We start from the raw sequence: 11,788 nt of genomic DNA on the forward strand, positions 1-11,788 counted from the left end.
CAAATTCTGTAGAAAATGATAATCCCAGGTCCCAGAGTTTTGTACCACCAGGACTGGAGTGTTACATAAGCACTGACAAGGTTGGATTAATTGGTATTTAAGAAAGGTGATTATCAGAGGCTTTGTTTCCTTCACATGTCTCTTTTCAGGCTATTGCTTGAAGTTTGGTGTTTTGGTGCCTGGATGGAATTTATTACTATTGGGTCATCTGTCTTGGCTCTTCCTGGCCACTCCTCAGCCCAAACTGAGCTCTGCAGTTGACTGACCAATTTCTTCCACTGTAGTGCTCAAAATAGTTTACCTTTTGGCCAGCAAACAGAGCCTGGACCTACTGTGTTTAACCAATGCTTGCTGCCTCTTCCAGCCTTCATGGATTGAAGTCGACATCAACCAGCAGTCTTATCAGGAACTTGATGTCTGCCTGGAAAGCCCTTGCATTCATTCCTACATTCAGGCTGTAGGAAAGCCTTCAGGGCTTGTCTATCTGTGGCTCAGGGCGCTTTGTTCCTCTCTAGGGAGAAAATGGGCAAACTTGAGGCATCGCCCCTTAATTTAGGACCCAATTCCATCTCCTAGTTTGGTTTCTGGAAAGCGTTGGCTGTATGAGTTCCCTGGAGAAACCACTGAGAAGAATGGACAATCTCAAGGTAGCCAGCTTGGATCTGAGGGTTCACTTAAAGAACCCTGAAAAGTTTTCCATTATTATATGTGGTTGTCAAACTGTAGCTTGAAAGGCACATGTGCTACCCAGCTTCCAAGGAATCTGTCCCACCAGTTCCAAGACTGGAGCCCATTTGGTCACAGGCTCCTAGTATTTCTGCCCGGCCATGTGCTGAGGGCATGCTTGTCTACTGAGGAGGGTCCTATAGAAGTTCAGGCTCTGTCTCAGTCTCCACGGAGAAAAACTTACCTAGTGAGTAGGAGGCTGAGAGTGTGATTGCATCCCATTGAAGAAAGTGAAAGAGGAAGCTGTCTTAGACTCAGGCAGAGCTGACTTTCAGAGAGCAATTCAGGAGCACACACATTCAAACACTGATTTCCTCATTTCCTTTCTGAGCATGCTGGGGTTTAATCTTTCTTGTAGAGGACCTAAATACTTTACCCCTCCAGCAGAGATCACCGACAAGCAAATCTAGATGTCTGGGCAATTTCCAGGGGAAATACATTCACTCCAAGGCCTCTGTGTAGCCCATGGCCTTTAAGACCACAACCAATGGCTATTTTTCCTGGTAAAATTTCATTTTTAACATCACGCATGCCCAAATATATAAAAGTAGTTCAGTACTACCTCCCTGCTATTCTGGCTGATACAGAATAGGACTAGACTTTTTAGTGAGGAAACACCAGAATGTGCCCTATTGCATGAAATTCCTTAGCTGGATTACGGTGCATTCTTCTGTGTGGTGGTGGAGGGTACTTTTCCTGCTTTATACTCCCTCATCTTACATTTATACTCACACAACAAGGTAATCAGGACTGGTTTCATTAAGAATACACTCATGTGGAACTCCAAGTATCATAAGAGACTACTACAAACAACTATATGCAAATAAAATGGACAATCTAGAAGAAAAACACAGATTCTTAGAGAGGTACAGCCTTTCAAGACTAAACAAGGAAGAAATAGAGAACGTGAGTAGACGGATCACAAGTACTGAAAGAGTGATTTAAAACTTTGCAATAAAATGTCCAGGACCAGGGGGCTTCTTGGGTAATTCAAACAAACACTTAGAGATTCTATCAACCTCTTGCAAAAAGAATTACAGAGGGAGGAACACTGCCAAGCTTATTCTATGAGGCCACCATCACCCTGAGAGCAAAACCAGACAGAGAAGCACGCATAAAAACAAAAAAAAGAAAAGAAAAGAAAACGACAGGCCAATATCACTGAAGAACACAGATGGAAAAATCCTGAAAAAAATACTAGCGAACCAAAAAAGACAGTCTCTTCAATAAGTGGTGCCTTGAAAACTGGACAGTTACATGTAAAATAATGAATTTAGAACATTCTGTAATACCATACAAAAAAATAAACTCAAAATGGATGAAAGACTGAAATGTAAACCCAGATTCTATAAAACCCTCAGAGGAAAACCTAGGCAGAACACTGTTTGACATAAGTTGCAGCAGTATTTTTTTTCTTTTAGTAAAATGGTTTTTGATCCACCTCCTGGAGTAATGAAAATAAAAAGAAAAACAAACAGGTGACCTTTAATTAAAGTCAAAAGCTTCCACACAGCAAAAGAAACCAAAAACAAAAAGACAACTCACAGAATCAGAGGAAATATTTGCAAACAAAGCAAACAACAGTGCAATTATCTCCAAAATATATAAATAGCTCATGCACCTCTGTGTCAAATAAACAATCCCATAAAAAAGTAGGCAGAGTGTATAAACAAACATTCCTTCAAAGAAGACATACAGATGACCAAAAAGCATATGAAAAGATGCTCAACATCACTAAGTATCAGAAAAATGCAAATGAAATGTACAATGAAGTATCACCTCATACCAGCCAGAATGGTCATCATCCCCAAATCTGCACACAACAAATGATGGAGTGTGGAAAAAAGGGAACACTGTTGCACTCTCAGTGGGAATGCAAATTGACACAGTCACTATGGAGAACATTATGGAAGTTCCTTGAAAAACGAAAAATAGAGTTACCATATGATTTACCAATCCCACTCCTGGTACATATCCAGGGAAAACCATGATTCATAAATATACATGCACTTCAATCTTCATTGCAGCACTATTTACATTAGCGAAGATATCAGTTCAGTTCAGTTGCTCAGTCGTGTCCGACTCTTTGTGACCCCATGAATTGCAGCGAAGATATGGAAGTAACCTAAGTGTCTCTTAACAGAGGAATGAATAAAGTAAATGTCGTACACATATACAATAGGATATTATTCAGCCATAAAAAGAATTAATTAATGACATGTGCAGCAACATGGATGGCCCTAGGGAATGTCATACTAAGTAAAGTAAGACAGAGAAAGACAAATAGCATATGTTATCACTCATAAGTGGAATCTAATTTTTAAAACATGACACAAATGAACTTGCCTCCCTGGTGGCCCAGCTAGTAACGAATCTACCTGCAATGTGGGAGACCTGGCTTTGATCCCTGGGTTGGGAAGACCCCCTGGAGAAGGGAACGGCTACCCACTCCAGTATCCTGGCCTGGAGAATTCCATGGACTGTATAGGCCATGGGGTTGCAAAGAGTTGGATAAGACAGCGACTTTCATTTCACTTCACAAATAAACTCATTTACAAAATAGAAACCAACTTATGGATATCAAAAACAAGCTTATGATTACCAGTGGAGAAATGTTGGTGGAGGGATACTTTAGGAGCCTGAGATAAACATACATGACTGTTGTGTCTGACTCTTCGTGACTCCATGGACTGTAGTCCACCAGGACCCTCCATCCATGGAATTTTCCAGGTCAGAATACTGGAGTGAGTTGCTATTTCCTGCTCTAGGGGATCTTCCTGACCCAGGGACTGAACCCACTTCTCTTGTGTCTCCTGCATTGGCAGGTGATTCTTCACCACTGTGCCACTTGGGAAGCCCACATCTACAACTAAGATGTATATATAATAGCAATAACCCAAAAGCGCCTACTGTATAACACAGGGAACTCTACTCAATAATCTGTAGTAATCTGTATGACAAAAGAATCTGAAAATGAGTGAATATGTGTATGTATAACTGAATCACTCTGTTATACACCTGAAACTAACACAACATTTTAAATTAATTATACTCAATAAGACACAATAGAAAAATAATACTACCATAATATCCAGCAATCTGACTCCTGAGCATATATCCTGAAAAAATCATAATTTGAAAATGGAACAATCACTCCAGTGTAAATTGCAGCAATATTTACAATACCCAAGACATGGGAGCAAACTAAATGTCCATCAACAGAGGAGTAGATAAACATGTGGTCCAGAAATACAAAGGAATATTACTCAGCCATAGGAAAGAATGCCATTTGCAGCAACATGGATGGACCTAGGGACTGTCATATTAAGTGAAGTTAAGTTAAAGACAAATATATCCTTCATATGTGGAATCTAATTTTAAAAAGTGATAAAATGAATATAATACAAAACAGAAAACTTACAGATCCTGAAAACGAACTTAGGGTTATTAAAGGGGAAATGTAGGGAGGGAGGGATAAATCAGGAGCTTGGGATCAACATACTTACACTCCTATATATAAAATATATAACCAATAAGGACCTCCTACATAGCACAGGGAACTCTAATCAATATTCTGTGATAACCTAGATGAGAAAAGAAATTGAAAATGAATATATATATATATGTGTGTGTGTGTGTGTGTGTGTGTGTGTGTGTGTAAAAGCACTACTTCGCTATATTCCTAAAACTAACACAACATTGTAAAACTATACTCCAATAAATTAAAAAAAATAGACTACCTGGGCATATATCTGAAGAAAACCATAATTTGAATAGGAACAAGCACCCCCATGTTCCTTGCAGCACTGTTTACAAGAGCCAAGACATGGAAACAACCTAAAGGTCCATCAACAGATGCAAAAGATGTGATACCTAAATACAATGGAAGAATACTCAGCCATAAGAAAGAATGAAAGAATGCCATTTTCAGCAACATGGATGGACCTAGAGATTGTCTGAGTAAGTCAAAGACAAATACCATAGTATATTGCTCATAAGTAAATCTAATTTTTTAAAATAACACAAATGGACTTATTTACAAAACAGAAACAGACTCGCACAATTTGAAACAGATTTATGGTTAACATAGGAGAACTTTGTGGGCAAGGATACATTAGAAGCTTGAGGTGAACATACACATACGACCAATATAGAAAATAGATAACTGAACAGGACCTCCTATACTCAATATTCTGTAATAGCCTATATGGGAAAAGAATCTGGAAAAGATTGAATATATGTGTAACTGAATCACTTTGCTGTACACCTGAAACTAACACAAGATTGTAAATCAACATATCTCCAATAATTTTTTTCAAAGAATATCCATCTGTAACAATACCTCTGTGCTGTCACCTTAGGCAAAGGGGAAAACCCCCATCACCTCCATAAAGCAAAGTTTCCAGTCCAGGAGCAAGGTGTTTTATCTCCCGATTCAGAGGACCCTCATTAATTACAGGTTGAAAAAAGTCTCGCCACATTCATCCCATAGCCAACACCCATTAGCCAATCCCAATACATAAAACAGTCAGACACAGACAAACATAGGCAATTAAATCCAAAGGCCTGGAACCTTAAGCCAGTGTTCAGACCTCTAACCCAATCATTTGAGCACCTCAGTAGCTCTAACCTCTGACATTGTCCTCTTAGGGTGGGTCTTTAACCCAGGACTGTAGCCTTAGGATTCTAATCAGACAGAAGAAACTCTCCTAGGTGGGACTCTAACCCACAGTGGTGGTGTTGTTCTTCAATCAGTTCGTCACGTCTGACTCTGTGCAACCCAATGGACTGCAGCATACCGGGCTTCCCTGTCCTTCACTTTCTTCTTGGGTTTGCTCAAACTCATGCCCATCGAGTCAGTGATGCCATCCAACCGTCTCGTCCTCTCTAACAAGCAGTCCTGATGAGATTATTAGACTAAAGGCACATTCTAACTTCATATAGCACATTTAGTTACAGGCATATTTTAAGGAGTTTACTCACCCCAAAGATGTCTGATCCAGGAGCTGTTTCCTTCCTTAAAAGTGAAAGGAGCCCCAGAAGCCAGAGGAGCCCAGAGTGCCATGGCTAGCAAACAGGAACCTGAGAGCCAACTCTCTAGACAAACTCAGTATAGGTGGCCACTCAGGGTTGGTGTTGAGGGCCCACCAGGGGCTACAGTGCATCAAGCAGATGGTCACAAGTCCTAAACCTCAACAAGGCTGCCCAGACTAACGGAACATGGGCTCACTACCCGATGCTCAGAGAAGTCCACACTTATGGCAAGAGCTTTAGAGAAAAGAACTTTACTGCAAGGCCAATCAATGCAGGAGGCAAGGTATCAAATCTCTCTTCAATCCAGGAGCCTGGGTGCAATCTAAGGGGGTCAGGGGAATTTCTAACTTGAAAGCTAATTGGCTAGTCTTCAATTAGTCTGTTTCAGCTACTCAGGTTACAGGAAGCCAGGTTTTCCTCATTGAAGGACTTCTCACTTTGTAAATGGCCCAGGGCAATATTTCTCTTCTCTGAGTTTTGCAGACTGAAGAGCTTGGCTCCAGGGTCATCCTGAGGTCATGTGTTCCTTCTTGGACACATGTACTTCCTTCTTTGTAAAATGACTCAAGGTGTGATTAATCAACAATCTATTAGAAAAGGTCAAACCAGTTTAAGCTGGTCAATTGTTTCACATGCTGTTTCACTAGCCCCCTGAACTCCAGCACATTACCCAAACTCCAAGACAAAGAAAATCACAGTGAATTAAAATGTTGCCTAGCAAGGACAATCATATAACATTCACACCAGAGGATATGACATGGAATGTGCTTGAGGTAGAATCTTTCCCCATTGGAAACAACTCAGAGTTCTTAGAAATTTTGTCATTGATCAGTATCTTCCCTCCCAGATACCCTTTCATCTAAATAATGAATATGTCCACGTATTTAAGCACCAACAAAAAATCTAGAACTTGCCTAGAATTTGCCCAGTTACACACAAGATAAAATAATCGAGTAGGTCCTTAAGGAGAGGTCTCTGGCTCCCTCAACCCAGGGTAAAGGTCACCAGTCCAGGAGACTGTGGATTCTCTCAGGTCCTCCTTCTGAGGACCTGGCCGTGCTCACCACTCCCACTGTCTCTCTAGCCCACCAGGCAACTTCCCTTGAAATGACCTCTCGCTGAAGGCTCTGCTTTTAACTAAGGCTCCAAAGCGAGACAGTGTATTAAAAAATGGAGATATCAGTTTGCCGACAAAGGTCCCTGTAGTCAAATCTATCGTTTTCCCAGTAGTCATGTATGGATGTGAGAGTTGGACCATAAAGAAGATTGAGTGATGAAGAACTGATGCTTTCAAACTGTGATCTTGGAGAAGACTCTTGAGAGTCTCTTGGATAGCAAGGAGATCAAGCCAGTCCATCCTAAAGGAAATCAACCCTGAATATGTATTGGAAGGACTGATGCTGAATCTGACTCCAATACTTTGGCCACCTGATGGAAAGAGTGGACTCAGTGGAAAAGACCCTGATGCTAGGAATCAAAGATTGAGGGCCAGAAGACAAGGGGCAGCAGAAGGCGAGATGGTTGGATCTCATCACTGACTCAATGGACATGAGTTTGAGAAAACTCTTGGAGAGAGTGAAGGGCAGGGAGGCCTGGTGAGCTGCAGTCCATGGGCTCTCTAAGAATCAAACACAACTGAGTGACTGAGGACGCACACACACACACACACACACACACAACACTCCATGATATATATATATCATATATCTATCCATTGATACATCAACGGACATTTAGGCTGCTTCCCTGTATTGGTTATTGTGAATAATCCTGCAACAAATACAGGAATGAAAATATCTCTTGGAGAGTCTAATTTTAATTTTTTTGGATTAAAACCCAGAAGTGGGCTAGCTGAATCATATGGTAATTCAATTTTTAATTTTTTGAGGAACCTCAATATTGTTTTCCACCATGGTTGCACACATTGACATTCTCACTAACATTATAAAAGAGTTCTCTAAATGCTTGCACTTAATCATCTTCCTCTGTCCTAGACAGGGAGCAAGACAATCAACTTTTCAAATGATTGATGTGGTAAAATCACTTAACATCAGATCTACTCACTTAAATATTTAGGCCCACAATACAGTAATGTTAAATATAGGCACAATGTTACCCAGCAGATCTCTGGAATTGGTTCATCTTGCATAACTGAAACATTATACCAAGTGAAAAGCAACTGCACATGCACATGCAGTCACCATGTGCAGTGATCTTGGAGCCCCCCAAAATGAAGTCTCTCACCGTTTCCATTGTTTCTCCATCTATTTGCCATGAAGTGATGGGACCGGATGCCATGATCTTTGGTTTTTGAATGTTGAGTTTTAAGCCAGCTTTTTCTCTTCTCTTTCACTTTCATCGAGGCTCTTTAGTTCTTCTTTGCTTTCTGCCATAAGGATGGTATCATCTGCAAATCCGAGGTTATTGATATTTCTCCCTGCAATCTTGATTCCAGCTCGTGCTTCATCCAGCCAAGTATTTTACAAGATGTACTCTGCATATAAGTTAAATAAGCAGGGTGACAATACACAACCTTGATGTATTCCTTTCTTTCTAGTTGACATAGCTATAAGTATTAGCTATTGTATTCTTACAATAATGTAAGCTAGAGAAAACAAAATGTTATTAAGAAAATCTTAAGAGAAAATATATTCACAGGACTGTATTTATCAATATTGTAAGTTTACAGCATGCATTTGTAAGAACTGTCTGTCAAGACAATTGCCTTATTGACAATATTATATATATTGTCATATATATTTATTGCCTTATATGACAAAGACTATAGATGCAAAACGCTAAATATCAACAATGAATAATGTGAAAAGCAATTCATAGTTACAGGTATAATGATTCAAGCATCAATAATGAAGAAGCAGCAATATGATTGCTTTATAGTAGCCTAGTGTAACTGATAGGATTGCTTCATGGTAGCCAAGCATATATAGTAATGAATGGATCACTAAAAATTTTTATATCCTACACCATTTCAGTCATATTTATAATAAAGTACTGAAAACATTGTTACTTTAAGAGAAAACACTTACCTGTGATGACAGGCTAATGTGCCGTTTATCCATTCACAAGAGAGAGATGGGACAGTGTATAGTAATAGAATTCTATCACACCACATTTGAGTGATGTGATATTTGTCTTTGTCTGACTTCACTTAAGGAGAAGGCGATGGCACCCAACTCCAGTACTCTTGCCTGGAAAATCCCATGGACGGAGAAGCCTGGTAGGCTGCAGTCCATGGGGTCGCTGAGGGTCGGACACGACTGAGCGATTTCACTTTCACTTTTCACTTTCATGCATTGGAGAAAGAAATGGCAACCCACTCCAGTGTTCTTGCCTGGAGAATCCCAGGGACGGGGGAGCCTGGTGGGCTGCCGTCCATGGGGTCGCACAGAGTCGGACATGACTGAAGCGACTTAGCAGCAGCAGCAGACTTCACTTAATATGAAAATTTCAAAGATGTCCATTTTCTCCACTTTTACTCAACATGATTTCAGAAGTCCTAGCCGTGGCCATCAGAGAACAGAAGAAATAAAAGGAATCCAAGTTGGAAAAGAAGTGAAACTGGCACTGTTTGCAGATGACATGATACTAGACATAGAAAAGCCTCATGTTGCTGTGAGAAAACTACTGGAGCTCATCAATGAATTGGTAAAGTTGCAGGATACAAAATTAATACCCAGTGATTTTCTTAATGACATATGGGAAACCACCTGTTGCCTCTTGTTTGCAAAAGCTGCTTCCCCTATTATTTAGATATTTTGAAGTCAAACCTCTTTCTGAAATTATCAGATCATCCTTTGCTGGCATTAAATTTTCCAGTTTTAGATCCTTCACCCACTTTTGCTTTAGGTTGTCATAATGACTTTGCTTTTTCTTCAATCATGTTCAAGTCTATAGATATGCCTTGCTTATAGCAATCCTGCACCCACATACAAGCTATATTTTCAATACAAGATAAAAACTTATTTCACAAAAAGCACAAGATTTTCACACCTGCTGGTGTAGCTGCAGTGATGGCTTCATAAATTTCCTTTTCTTTTTCTTACAGTAGCGCTTATGCTGGATTCATTCATCTTGAAATGGTGGCAACTACAACTGCAGATCCAAATCAGTATACAAGGAGCAACTCAACTTTTTTGTATAATGTCATGACTTCTCTCCGCTTCGTGAGAGCACTTCCAGCACCACTAGGGGCACTTCACATGAGTCCTATTGTGTTACTCAAAGTTTAGAGTATCGTACTAAACAGAGTAAGAAATAGCTGTGAACCATTGGTGATCACATTTGTTGAGATAACAGTTTAGTATAGAAACTGGTTATCATAGATGAATAGTGCTATTCATGATCCATAAGTGCACGTGTGTGTGTGTGTGTGTGTGTGTGTGTGTGTGTTGTTCTTACCCATTTCAAGTGCAGCTGATCTAAGATGTATGCTTACCTGTGGTACTGCAATTTCTTAATTGGACTCTGGACCTTCTATAAAGGTTATTTTGCTACTTATATACTTTTAATATCTGGGTTGCTGAGGGGAAACAGGGGCTGGGAATTCCTGTTCCACTGTACTGCAGATGCCACACAGACAAGACCTTTTTTTTATATTTCCCAATATGAACAATTTCACTCACTGTCCATTATCATTGGCAAAAAACTCCCAATTCTCTTGTCCTGTCATCTTGTTCTGAACCACAAAAGGAGATTCAAGGATTTCTGACTCAATATAAAAACCTTTGTACTTATACTGAAATACAGCAATAAATGGGATATACTTTGTTCATAAACACAAATACGGAAGTCAAATTAACCTTCAATTACAAAAGGCTACTTCAATAGTGCCAAAAAGAAAGCCCTAAACAGAAAAAGATACATCTCCCAGTTACTGAGGTCAAGCAAGGACAAAACAAGGCATAAAATGTGTTCCCTTCAGATCCACCTTGGCACTCAATTACTTGGAATACTTACTTCTCTTTTCAACCTCAAGTTGAAGGATCTGCCCTGGATGTCACTATGTGGGAGGAGCTGGCAGACTTGGTTCTGGAACGTGCCCTGCCCATGGCAGTAGCACTCTCTCTTAGCTCTCAAGGTCTCTCTCTACCTCATCCTATGATGGAATTCAGGACCTCCGAGGGCTGACAGCAGCAAGTGGACACTACAGAACCCCAGTGGTTCTGGGTGGCTATTTCTTTCACTTCTTTTTAAGGGGCTTCACATATATATTTGACAATTCCTACTCTGACCTGAGATTGCCCTCCTTAGACCAAAGGTCTCACGTCCCTGACAACTGTACTGAGACAACAGAGAAAAGAGATGTTCAGCTTGAGAGTTCTGCCTGAAGCCTTCTTACACCTAATATTCTGGGGTGTTGCATTCCTCAGTCCAGTTGCATGGGTGTCTTCCTAAAGGCCCTTGCCCCTTTGATTAAAGCCTTCTTGGGAAATGCCACATTCCTGAAAGGCCCTGAGTACTTTCTCTACTGTGGACCTTGCAGAGAAGGAATCCCTGCCCTAGAAGTGATAAAAGATAGGAAATCCATGGCATAAGTAAGGGGGCCCAGGCAGAGACCTGTGAGAGAAACAAAACGTGGTAACCTGTCCCTTCTCTCCTTCAGCCAGAATTCTCAAACAATCGCTGTTCTAATAAATAAACTTTATATTTTAGATCTAATAGATATTTTTTATACAAAGGAATGGCTGTGAGATGATTTTCTTGAGTCCCTTATGATCTTATAAGCTTATCTGAAAGTTAAAACGTTCAGATCTTTTAAGATGTCTGAACCCTCATATGTATGGACAGATGATCCTATTGTTAGCAAATACTATCTCTTTTTTCCTCTCTTCATATGTCACATTTAGTTTGGCATTATTATTATTATTGCTCTGGCTATGTATTAAAATATAATAGTTGGACCTGAGAGTCCCTCTTCTTAATGCTTCATACATTTCACAGTAATGAGAATAAAAAGGGAATTAAGGGCATAAGGTCAGATCAGGCTTGCAGGAGTGAGAGGGTGAGC

This window comes from Bos taurus, unplaced genomic scaffold (genome assembly GCF_002263795.3).
Source record: "Bos taurus isolate L1 Dominette 01449 registration number 42190680 breed Hereford unplaced genomic scaffold, ARS-UCD2.0 Leftover_ScbfJmS_2110, whole genome shotgun sequence".
Classification (NCBI taxonomy): Eukaryota; Metazoa; Chordata; class Mammalia; order Artiodactyla; family Bovidae; genus Bos; species Bos taurus.